The sequence below is a fragment of the Mustela erminea genome, chromosome 1 (genome assembly GCF_009829155.1).
Source record: "Mustela erminea isolate mMusErm1 chromosome 1, mMusErm1.Pri, whole genome shotgun sequence".
Taxonomy (NCBI): Eukaryota; Metazoa; Chordata; class Mammalia; order Carnivora; family Mustelidae; genus Mustela; species Mustela erminea.
Window position 1 is genome coordinate 13,254,325 of NC_045614.1, and position 13,048 is coordinate 13,267,372.

The window sequence follows — 13,048 nt, forward strand, 5'->3', positions numbered from 1 at the left end:
AAAGCCTCTGCCTTCAGCTCAGGTCATAATCCCAGGGTCCTGGGATCCAGCCCCGCATCGGGCTGTCTGCTCAGCAGGGAGCCGGCTTCCTCCTCTCTCTCTGCCTGCCTCTCTGCCTACTTGTGATCTCTATCAAATAAATAAACAAAATCTTAAAAAAAAAAAAAAAAAAAAGAAAGAAACTGAGTGATGGAAATCTTAACTATCCTGACTGTAGTGGTGATTTCACGGGTCTATATGCACATCACAGCCTACCAAATCCTATGGTTTAAAGGTGTTTTTTTTTTTTATTTATCTGACAGAGGGAGAGAGATCAAAAGTAGACAGAGAAGCAGGCAGAGAGAGGGGAGGAAGCAGGCTCCCTGCTGACCAGAGAGCCCGATGCAGGGCTCGATCCCAGGACCCTGAGATCATGATCTGAGCCTAAGGCAGAGGCTTAACCCACTGAGCTATCCAGGTGCCCCGAATCCTATGATTTAAATGTGCGCAATTTAGGGGCACCTGCCTGGCTCATTCAGTAGAGCACACAACTGGTAATCTCAGGGTTGTGAGTTCAAGCCCCACGTTGGGTGTGGAGCCTACTTTTTGAAAAATGTGAAGTTTATTGTATGTCAATTATATCTCAATAAAGATGTAAAAAAAATGTTCACTTAAAAAAGAAAAAAATTCCATAAAAAATTGGGCAAAAGATTTGAACAGTCAGGGGTGCCTGGGTGGCTCCATCGGTTAAGCATCTGCCTTCTGCTCAGTTCTGAACCGATCCTAGTGTCCTGAGATCGAGTCCCTAGTGGGAGCTCTCTGCTCAGTGGGGAGCCTGCTTTTCTCCCCTCTCCCTTTGCCCCTCCCCCTGTTCATGCTCTCTCCCTACTCAAATTTAAAAAAAAAAAACTTAAGAAAAAAGATTTGAACAGTTCACCATGGAGAATATATGGACAGCAAGTGATTCCATGCAATAAACACATGAAAACTATAACAAAATGCCCCTGCATATCTATTAGGGGCTGAATTGTGTCCCCCACCCCCCAAATCCATAAGTTGAAGTCTCAGTCGCCAATACCTCAGAAGGTAACCATATATGGAGATAGGGTCTTTAAAAAGGCAATTAGGTCAAAATGAGCTCTTTGGGTGGGCCCCACTGCCGTGTGACTGGGGTCCCTATAAGAAGAGATTAGAAGGGCACAGGGGTGGCTCAGTCAGTTGGGCGTGGGCCTTCTACTCATGTCATGATCCCCGCATCCTGGGATGGAGCCCCGGGGTAAGGCTCCCTACAGGGTGGGGAATCTGCTTCTCCCTCTCCTCCCAACTTGTGCTGTCACTATCTCTGTCAATCCACCCCCCTCAAATAGATAAAATCTAAAAAAGAGAGAGAGAGAGAGAGATTAGGACACAGACATGAGCAGCGCAAAGACCCTATGAAGACCCAGGAAGAAGACGACCATCTAAGAGCAATGAAGTCTCAGAAGAAAACACTTCGTGCCTCCAATGTCTTCGTCTTGGACTCCTAGCTGCTAGAACTGTAAGACGATGAATTTCTGCCAAAAAGCCGCTCCTTCTGTTGCTTTGGCCACCATAGCAAGTTAAAAGGATACTGCCTTGAATGTTTAAAGTAGTAGTTCAGGATGCCGGGTGCTGGTAAGGACTCAGAGCAACCACAGGGCTCACAGAGGGCTGCAGGAATACAGCTGGGCGGTCTCTCACCAAACCAAACACCGTTTCCCGTGTAACGCAGAAATCCCATCTCTAAGTGAAACACAGACTCCTGTTCATGCAAAATATGTTCAAAGCAGCTGTTTTGGGGAATCACCAAAAATGGAGGCTTCCCAGATGTCCAGCAGCTGGTGTGTGGATGAAACTCGCGCAAGGGTCCCGCCACGCTACAGAATAGTAGTCAGCGATGAAAAATCCCGAGCTGCGGATACGCACCGCATCGTGCATGTGTCTCTGCAGCGAATGCGGCCAGACTAGGGCTGCATCCCATGTGCTCTCATTAGAGGATATTTTAGGAATAGCAAAATTATAGGGACAGAAAACAGATCTGCGGTTGCCAGGGCTGGAGAGTGGGAGTAGGGACAGCCTCCAAAGGAGCCAGGGGAAGGGGGTGGGGGACGAAACCGGTCTGTGTCTTGATTGCGGTGGGGAAATCCACAACTGCGTGTCTTTGTCAAAACTTCCAGAAATGGATGCTGAGAATCCCAGCTTCATCTAACAAGAAGAGGAAACGCAGACTATGCTGCAAAGCTTCTTGGACATGTCCACATACTGGCGTTTTGCCTGCGAGGGGCATGGCCTTGGGGGAGTAACTCCCCTTCTCTGAATATCAGTTTACTCTCAGCATGACCAGCGGGAGGGTCTGGAGCCCGATTCCAAAGGCCAGCACTCTAATTCCCCCGAGCACCTCTGCTCGGACTCATCGAGCCCCTGGTGGGTGTGGGTGATAAGCCGGCTCTCCGCCCGGGAGTATCAATGGATATTCCGGGATCTCATTTTATGAGAGAACAGATTGTACCGAAATAGCCTCCCAGCCTATTCTGGGAAGGGGCTGGGTAGGCCACCGTCTGACTGGGGGGTTGATTGGCGGGGCAGGCTGACCCTGTCGCCCCCGTAGGTGTAAGAACTCTGAAGAGAAGGCTCTCCATTACAGCCTAATTATAGCTGCAGTAGCTTTCTCTGTCTTGGATTGAGAGAAATGTTCTTTTAACATCATCACCATCATCATCATCATTATTGCTATAATTATGGTAAAAGACACAACACAAAATATTCCGTCTTCACCATTTTTTATGCATTAAGTTGCACTGTTGTACAACAGTGTTCGACCACCACCAACCATCTCCAGAACTTTCTCGTCTTCCCACACTGAAACTCTTGATCCAATTGAATGCTGACTCCCCACACCCTCCCCCTAGCCCCTGCCATTCCATTTTCTGTCTCTATGCATTTGACTATTCTTGGTGCCTCATGTAAGAGGGATCATATAGCATTGTCTTTTTGTGACTGGCTTATCTCCACTCAACATAATGTCTTCCAGGTTCATCCATGGTGGAGCCTAGGTCAGGATTTCCTTCCTTCATAAGGGTAAATATTATTCCATTGTATAGCTATGGCATGTTTTTGCTTATCCATTCATTGATAGACACTTGGGTTGTTTCTACCTTTTGGCTATTATGAAAAATGCTGCATGACCATGGGTGTGCAACTAACTATTTCTTGAAGACCCTGCTTTCAATTGGGAGGAAGGTTGCTGAAGCAGGAAAGATGGGGAGGAAGCAGAGCCTGGGTCGCAGAGGTCAGAGCTTTGAAATATATGTACGAATATGATACACACGTATCTGTATTCAGTTACATATATCATCAACCATGAATGTGCCCAGAACCTCTAATTCCAGCTCAACAATGCGGGGTATATTGTAGTCTTCCCCCATAGGGAGAAATCTGCAGGGTCTTCTTTTAACCATTAAGTGATGCCCCTCCGCATTCCCCACCAAAGAAAGGGAAGGGGAAATCAAAATACAATTTATCAAGCAAACAACTGTATTTTGGCTGTTTGCACCTCTTACAGACGTTAGCCAAAAGAGGTCACATAGCTGGGGATATGAGCAGGAACTTAGGCTTGGATAAACCCATTAAAAGCATGACCTGGAGCAGATGACTTGAGCAGGTGACTCTTGAAATTCAAGTATCATCTCTACACTGGGCCGTCGTAAGGATCAACTAAGAGTGGCAGGGTCTCATCCTGGGAAAGATCTGTTTCCTGAGTTCACAGGATTGTTGGCAGATTTTTGTTTCTTGTGGCATGTTGCTCGGCGAGCCTCAGTTTTCCACCGGCTGTTGGCAGGAAGCTGCCCTCAGTTCCCTGCCATGGGGACCTCGCCAACCTTGCAACTTCTTTATACAAAGCCAGCAAGAAGTGTCATTCCTTTTTGCAAAACAGAAATCATAGAGGTTTTGTTTTTGTTTTGTTTTAATTAGGGTGAAATTTCCATAACACAGAACAAACTGTTTTGAAGTGAACAATTCAATGGCATTTAGTGTGTCCACGGTGTTGAATAACCATCACTTCTACTTGGTTCCAAGACATTCCCATCACCCCAAAAGCAATGCCATGCCCATAGCAGTCACCCCCCATCCCCCACCACCAGCCCCTGGCAACCGCGAATCTGCTTTCTGTGTCTCTGGATTTTACATGTTGTGCACAGTTTACATACCTGAAATCACACACACCGTATGAGCCTCGGTGTCTGGCTTCTTTCGCTCGGCATAGTGATTCTGAGCTCTGTCCACATTTCTCGTGGGCCGGAGCTCCATTCCTTCCCATGGCTGAGTAATATTCCATGATATGCGTATCCGACATGTTGCTTATCCTTTTGTTCATTGTTGGGATATTTGGGTTATTTCTACTCTTAGGTCATTGCAGATGGCACTGTTATAACCATTTGTTTGAATGCCTCTTTCCAGTTCTTCGGGTGATACATCTCGGAGTAAAATTTCTGGGTCATAGATTTCTATAACCTAATCTCGGAAGTAACATCCCATCACTCTCCCCTCGTGACCCCACGTCCTGAGCCATTTATCCAGTTTTGACAAGTGTAGACACCCATGTAACCACCACCATCATCAAGAGAGGGAACATTGCTATCATCTAAAAAGGTTTCCATGTGATTCTTTTGGATATATACTGAGGTATATACCAAGAAGTGGGAATTTCTGGATCGTATGGGATGATTGTATATTTAATAGTCTGAGGAGCCATTTTTTATCCCTTTTTCATATTCTGTTCATGAAAAGCAAATCCCAAGTCTTCTACACTCAAGGGTAGAGCTTATACATCGTGCTTATACAAAAGCACAAGTACCAGCTGCAGAGGATCCACGGGAACCACCCAAGAAGCCGCCCACTCCTCCGTAAGCAAATCCAGGCCACAACTGCATCCAGGAATTCCTGTTAAGTGCTCACAACATGCCAAGCACAAAAGTAGGTATTTTACGAGCCGATCTGTCTTTGAGGTGGGTTGTTCCTCCCGTTTTCTAGGAAAAATTTTGGGATCTGTGGCAAGGGGACCTGCCAGCCCTCACACAGGGCTCATGGTGGGGCAGAATCAGGACCCAGGTCCATCTCGTTCCCAATCCTACACTTCTCCCTTTACACTTCACCTCTCTGAGTCTCCTCAGGGAAGCCCAAGATACATGCGTAGGAGGAGTGTGGCAGAGGCTCTGACTCTCAGAAGGAAAGGCAATCATCCAGTTACCGCAGACTTGGGTGCTCATAAGCTCTTTCCCACTGCCGTTTCTGGTTGGTACCTGCCCAGAGGCATCTGGGAAAAATTCCCAGCTCAATTAGTGGAGGAAACGAGAGTAGAACTGAGCCCACAGCAGCCAGGCAAGAGGTCAAAGTGAAGGCGTAAAGATAGGAGGTTGGCAGGCCCGACAGTGAGTTCTGGTTTTGCTCCTAACTTCCCACGTGATCCTGGGCAAACCCTTCCTAGTTCAATGAAAATGTTGGGTTAGGTCAAAGGTAGGTAAGCTATGGCCTACAGGCCAAACCCAGCGCACCGCCAGTGCTTGTAAATACGGTTTTACTGGCATAGAGACACACTCAGTTGTTTACGTACTGTTGATGGCCTCTCTTGAGCTACGACAGGGTAGTTGAGTCATTACAACAGAGACCGCCCGGCCCATACAATTCAAAATATTGACTATTCTGACTATCCGATTCATTACAGAAAAAGTTTGCCAACCCCTGGATTAGATGATTTTTCTTTTTTAGAGAGAGAGAAAGTGAGAAAGATTACAGAGGGAGAGGAAGAGGGAGAAGCAGACTCGCCACTGAGCAGGGAGCCTGATGCGGGGCTCAATCCCAGGACCCCCGGATCATGACCTGAGCTGAAGTCAGAGAGTCAACCTACTGAGCCACGCAGGGCCTCCCTAGACTAGATGATTTTTTAGGTGCTTTCTAACTCTAAAAATCTGATAATTCATAGAAGAAATGAATAATGCAATTAGCTAGGTACAGCCAAGAGGGCTGTTTCAAACTCTGTACCACACCACTGATGGAGATCTGACCATCCCCCGAGTCATCGTTTTCTCAGTAAAAGCTGACCAAAATCGAATGTCTTAGTTCAAGCTGCTACAACACATTACCACAGACCAGGGGGCTTCAACAACAGACATCCCTAGATCTCTGGAGGCTGGGACGTTCAGGATCAAGGTGCCAACAGATCTGGTGGCTGGTGAAGCTGTCTTCCTTACTTGTGGACACCCTCCTTCTCATTGTATCCTCACATGGTGGGGAGCAGAGAGAGAGATCCTGTGTCTTCTTCTCTTTGTATAAGGGCATTAATCCATCATGAGGGCTCTCTTCTCCCGACCTAATCTAACCTTAATTACCTCCCAAAGCCCCTGCTTCCAAATACCATCACGTTGAGAATTAGGATTTCAACATAGGTAATTTAGGGGTAGGGAACTGTACAGATATTGAGTCTATAACATCAGAATAGGTATAAATTCATTCAACAAACGTTTGCCAATGCTCAGTGTGCCTGTGCCTGGACTGTGCCCCAGGGTCACAGACATGCAAAGGCATAAGCCTTGCTCTCGAGGAGTTCCCTGACAGACAGACGGAAATGCCATGGGGGATTCAGAGGTGTTGTGGAGGGTCAAAGAGGACTTCCTGGAAGAGAGAGATTTGTCTGGGGCCTTAAAATACACAGGGAGGATTAAAAGATGTTGGGAAAGTGTTCCAGACAGAGACCACAGCACGGACATAGGCTGGGATGGGGGAATGTTTGGAAAACACTTATCCACAGACTCTGACTAGACCGGTTAAGGGAACACACATCTGCAGACAGCCCCCCCCCCCCCGCCAGGTGTGGTAGATTCCCTCCTGGCTGGCCAATACCTCACTGTGATTGTGGTCTACACCTTCACCTTTGTCATCCCTTCTGTGGGTTGCATTAGAGCTTCCTAGGATGTGCCTCTGTGCCAAAAAATGGTAGGAAATGGTTATTAAAGACTCTTTGTGGGAAAAAGGCAGACAGACTCAGACTGGGAGAAGCAGGGCATCCTATAAGGGCCTAGGCAAGGAACCAGAAGTTTTAAGCTCTGTATCAGTTAGCTATTGCTGCATAACAAAACACCCCAAACTGTAGTTGCTTAAAACCACAAACATTTCTTATCTCACATGGTTTCCAAACATCAGGAATCCCAGAGTGGTTCAACTGGGCAGTTCCAGCTCAGTCTCTCTCAGAGAAGCAGTCCCTGCAAAGCCTAACTATAGATGGAGAATGGACCCCCAAGAGTCCTCCCGGAGCTCTTCCAGGCCTCAGCTCTTCGTTGGCTGATGGACACAGACTTCAGTCCTCACCACAGCACTGCCCACAAAGTGACAGCTGTTCCTCCCAGGGTGAGCCATCCAAGCTAGAACAGAGGCATTTGAGAGAGTGCCCAAGATGGAGACCACAGTCTTTTATAACCTAATCTTCAAAGTGACATCCCACAACTCCTGCCATAGTCTATTGGCCAACTAACCCCGGGGCAGTGTGGGAGAAGGCTAACATAAAAGTGTGCCTCAGGGAGGGATGCCTGGGAGGTTCAGTCGGTTAAGCATCTGCCTTCAGCTCAGGTCATGGTCTGAGGGTCCTGGGATCGAGCCTCGTGTGGAGCTTCCTGCTCAGTGGGGAGTCTGCTTCTCCCTCTCCCTTTATATACCCTTGCTCGTTTTCTCTCTCTCTCAGATAAATAAATAAAATCTTAAAAAACAAAAAGTTGGGACGCCTGGGTGGCTCAGTTGGTTGGACGACTACCTTCGGCTCAGGTCATGATCCCGGAGTCCCGGGATCGAGTCCCGCATTGGGCTCCCAGCTCCATGGGGAGTCTGCTTCTCCCTCTGACCTTCTCCTCGCTCATGCTCTCTCTCACTGTCTCTCTCTCTCAAATAAATAAATAAAATCTTTAAAAAAAAAAAACAAACAAAAAGTTGTGCCTCAGGGAGGTGGAGTCATCAGGGGCCATCTTAGAGGCTGCCCGCCACGCCCATGAGTGTCACTAACCCCCTCAGCCTATTTCTCCATCTGTACATCTGTCTGAGCCACAGTCCACTGTTTCTTATTATAACTGAGGCCTGCCTCCCAAATAGCTGGGAGGTGGGGGGCCATTCCTTTTCTAACCCATCAGTCTGACCACCTCCAACTTTGTCTCAAACCCTTCCAGAATGTTCCAGAAAATTCTAATGAAAAAAAATTAGACACAAGTTCAAATGCCCATTGACAACAGGAGGATGAACAAATTGCATTTCATATGACAGAACACCATACAGCAGTAAAAATGAGCAAACCAGAGCATGGGACAAATCTCAAAAACATGTTGAGTATAAAAAGCAAGTTGTATCAGAATACCTACACCACTGTTCCTTACATGAAAGCCAAAAACATACAAACCTAATGATGTATTATTTCAGGATACGTATTTATTTGGTAAAACCATCACATAAGCTAAGAGATGGTGAACACAAGACACAAGATCAAGGCTGTCCTTTGTCAGGAGAGGGAGACAGAGGACTGAAAGGTGTGCAGGGAGCTTTCAAATATTGGAAATATTTGATTTTTTAAGCTAGAGCAAGGATGCCTGATTTTGTATGACCCTCGAGCAAAGAATGAATTCACATTTTGTTTAATAGTTGGGGGGAAGGGAAGACTGTTTCATGATATGTGAAAATTATATGAATTTCATATTTCAGGATCTGGAAATAAAGTGTTACTGGCACACACTTGTGCCCATTTGTTTAGGTATCATCTATGACTCCTTTCGAGCTACAGTGGCTGAGCTGACTAGTGGAGCCAGAGCCTGTCTGAACTGCAAAGCTGAAAATATTTACTATCTTGTTCTTTATAGAAAAAGTTTGCTAGGTGGAAGGGGGGTATGTGGATATCCATCTTATTATTTCTTATAGTTTAAAATTTTTTTAAATTTAAATTCAATTTAGCGATCATATGTGGTATTATTAGTTTCGTATTTCTTATAGTTTATATCTAAATTCATTGTATCTAATATTGAACCTCACCAAACTCTTTGCAATTCCTAGAATACAGCACGTTCTCTCACCCCCGGGCATTTGCATGGGCCGTCCTCCCTACCGGAAGATCCTTCTTCACTTCCTCCAGCTTCTGGTGGTTTCATCATTTCAATCTCTGCCTTCTGCTCCTCTCTATTTGTGCCTTCTTCTCGTCCCACTCTTACACAGTCATCTTGGGTTTAGGGCCCATAAGGATCTCATCTTGAGAGCCTTAACTTAATCCCATCTGCAAAGACTTTTTCAGATAAGATCCGCTCTTGAAGTTTCTAGGGGTTAGGAACTGAGTATAACTTCATGCAATCCTCATGGAGGAGAATGGATCTCCTACATTGATTGTAGCATCATGCATTGATCATTTGAAAAATATTGGTTTTGGCAATGCAGAGGATGTCACATTTCATTATTCAATATCAGAAAGTCCCCTTCATTAAAATCACTGCCCATATTATCAGAAAAGCCTTCCTTTGGCTGTCAGAAACCAGTCAAGCTCATAGCAGTAGGTGCAGGTTTTCCAAAAATCTTATTTTCCCTTGAAAGATTGAATTTTATCATTAGCAACAAAACTGAGTTGTTTTCCTTAGAGTGACAGGCTCTTTTTGTTCATTTTTGAGAAAATGTCTGACAAACAGCCTAGTCTGAATCATGGCTGGTCAGACGTTTCAAATGAAATTGATGTTCCCTGAAAAAAGATCATAAACTTCATTCAAATGCTTCTCCTGGAGATGGCCCCTGAAATTAAGTCTCAATAGAAGGGCTTTGTATGTACTTCCCACTTTGTCCCACAAAATATCTGAAAGACACGCACTTGCCCATTATGGGGCCAACTGTGTCTCCCTAAAAGGGATGTTGAAGTCCCAATCTCCAGCACTTGTGAATGTGACTTTATTTAGTGATAGGGTCTTGGCAGCTGTCATCAAGTTAACATGAGACCACCAGGCTGGACCCTCATCCAATATGACCTGGGTATTTGTGCGAAGAGGAAACATTAAACTCATCCAACTCAACTCAAGAGATGGTGAACACAAGACCCAATGCATAAACTCATATATAAAAAGGAGACCATGTGACAACAGGGTCAAGGAATATCAAGGATTGAGAGCCACCACCTGAACCTACCTGGAAGAGGCCAGGAAGGATCTTCCCCAGAGCCTTCAGAGTGCGGCCCTGCTGAAAACTTGATCTCAACTTCTAGCTTCCGGAACTGAGAGAGAAGCCATCTCTGTTGTTTTGAGCCACCCCCTCCTTGGAACTGTGTCATGACCGTCCCAGGAGTCCAATCCCCCAGGCCATGTCTGGGCTGCATCATGATGTGACCTGGTATGTGGTAAGCTCCTTGTCTCGGGCTGCTCAGGATACTATAACAAAATACCAAAGCCTGGGTGCCATAAACAACAGACATGTATTTCTCACAGCACGGAGGCTAGAAGTCCAAGATCAAGGTGCCGGCTGATTTGGCCTCTTGTCAGGACCCCATTTTTGACCTGTAGACGGTCGCCTTCTTGCTGTGTCCTCACATGGCTTCTCCTCTCAGTCCTCCTCTTCTGGTAAAGACTACTCTTAACAGGACAGGCCCACCCTCTTGATCCAATAATTTAAACCTAATTACCTCCCCAAAGCCCCATTTCCAAATGCCACCACTGTGATGGTTACTTGTAGATATCAACTCGACTACGCTAAGGGATGTCCAGATAGCTTCTCAGATATGATTTCTGGGTGTGTCTGGGATGGTGTCTACTGCTAAGAGATCAGCATCTGAATTGATTAACTGGGTGAAGCGGATGGCCATCCCCAGTGCCAGTGGGCATCACCCAATCCTTCAAGGTCCCCGAAATAACAAAAAAGAGGATGGACAAGTTCCTACTCTTTTCCGCTTGAGCTAAGACAGACATTGTCTTCTGCCCTTGGGCATCAACACTCCTGGTTCTGGAGCTTTTGGACTCAGATCTGGGCTCAGGCCTTTAGCCCCCTGATTCTTAGGCCTCAGGACTCAGACAGAATAGATTGGGTAAATAAGTTACAGCCCATCCACTCAATAGAATTCCAGCAGCTGTTAAAATGAATGACATAGATCTTCAGGAGACTGACATGAAAGGAATACATGTTGTATTATGATGTGACAAAAGCACAGTGCCAAAGGGAATGTGTGGTATGATTCCAGTTTGGTCAAAACAGACAAAACCTTTTCCCCACGTGTATTTATGTGTGCATAATACAAGGACGGTTCATAGTGATTATCTCTTGGAAGAATCTCTAGTTTTTCCACATCTCCCTCACTGGGAACCCTAGATCCAGTAGGGAAGGCTTTGTTTACTGACATGGTGCCCATAAAGAAATCCCACTGTGGAGGTCTTGGGGGCCCACAGACAACACCACACTTTAACAACCATGTGTGAGTAAAACACTCACTGTTGTGGGTTGAATTGGGTGCCTCCCCCAAAAGTTCACAAGAGGAAGTCCTAACTGCTAGTACTTGAGAATATGACCTTATTTGGAGAGAGGACCTTTAAAGAGGTGATCAAGTTCAAATGAAGTCAGTAGGGTTGCCTCTAACCCAATAGGGTGGTTGCCTCTGGAAGAAGAGGGAATCACGGCATCCAGACATGCACAGAGGGCTGACGACCCAGAGATACAGGGAAAGCACAGCCACCTGCAAGCCAAGGAGAGAGGCCTGGGACAGATCTTCCCGCAGAGCCCACAGAGAGAACCAGCCCTTCTGCCACCTTGCTCTCAGCCTTCTGGTCTCCCGATCTGTGAGCCGATTCACTTCTGCTGTTCAAGCCTCCAGTCTGTGGCACTCTGCTATGGCAGCTTTCGCAAAGGGTTACACCCATTAGACAAAAGACCAAGAGGAACCTCTCCCTGAACGATGGACCTGGAACAAAATTGCAACTCGGTAAGTGAGTGAGGAGGGCAGTTCTCTCTGAACACAGAGACAGGCACATCTATTGGACTGTGGAATGAAAGTCCAAACATCCAAGACCATCTCCGGAAGGGAGATCCTGCTCTCCATGCCCTATAAAAGCAGAGATTTCTGTTTGTGCATCTTTCGGGTTTTTTTTTTTTTTCTTTAAAGATTTTATTTATTTATTTGACAGAGAGCACACACAAGTAAGGGGAGGGGCGGGCAGAGGGAGAGGGAGAAGCAGGCTCACTGCAGAGCAAGGAGATCAATGCGGGGCTCGATCCCAGGACCCTGGGATCATGACCTGAGCCGAAAGCAGACACTCAACCAACTGAGCCCTCCAGGTGCCCCTCAGATTTTTTAACTTATAAAAACAATACAGTCTGGTTGTTAAAAATGCCAACGACAGAGAAATGCATGAAGAGAAAAAGCGAGACTTACCCCTCTCACCTACAACCCAACATCCCAGAGGCAAATGCTATGAACAGTTCTCCGACACATGTAAACACTCAGGAAGTGACAGCTGTGCTTGGCATATGTCTCTTCTGCCTGAAGGTAAATGTCTCTTTAGTAATAAATTATGCCTTTGGTTCTTCATAAATGGTTGAATCTCAGAGTATTTCTCTGATTTTGAACTTCTTAACCAAGATCTCATTGACCAGGTTCCAGTCAAGGACCAGGAGGAATTAGATATTCCGTAGATTTCCTGGAACCTTAAGCAAAATTGTGTGTACACGTCATCTTCTAGGAGAGGGTCCAGAGCTTTTATTGAGGATGTTCAAGTGTGATCTGTAACCTCAAAAAACTTACAGAACCAGTGGGCAAAAATGAGGCCAATGGCCGATTTCCACCGGGACCATTCTGGACCTTCCTGTAATTCGGAATACAGGAGATGCGGCACCTGGTTTCAAATACCATTCCAGTTACTACGTTGTCACTAGCTCTGTGACCAGGGGCCTGGATCCCCCATCTGTAGGGATAATAACAGCGGCCACACCTAGGAGCTGTGAGCTGGGCCAAGACAGGAGAGAGGCGCTCACCTGGGGCAAAATACTTGCAGGGGGTTCCCAACACATCAGC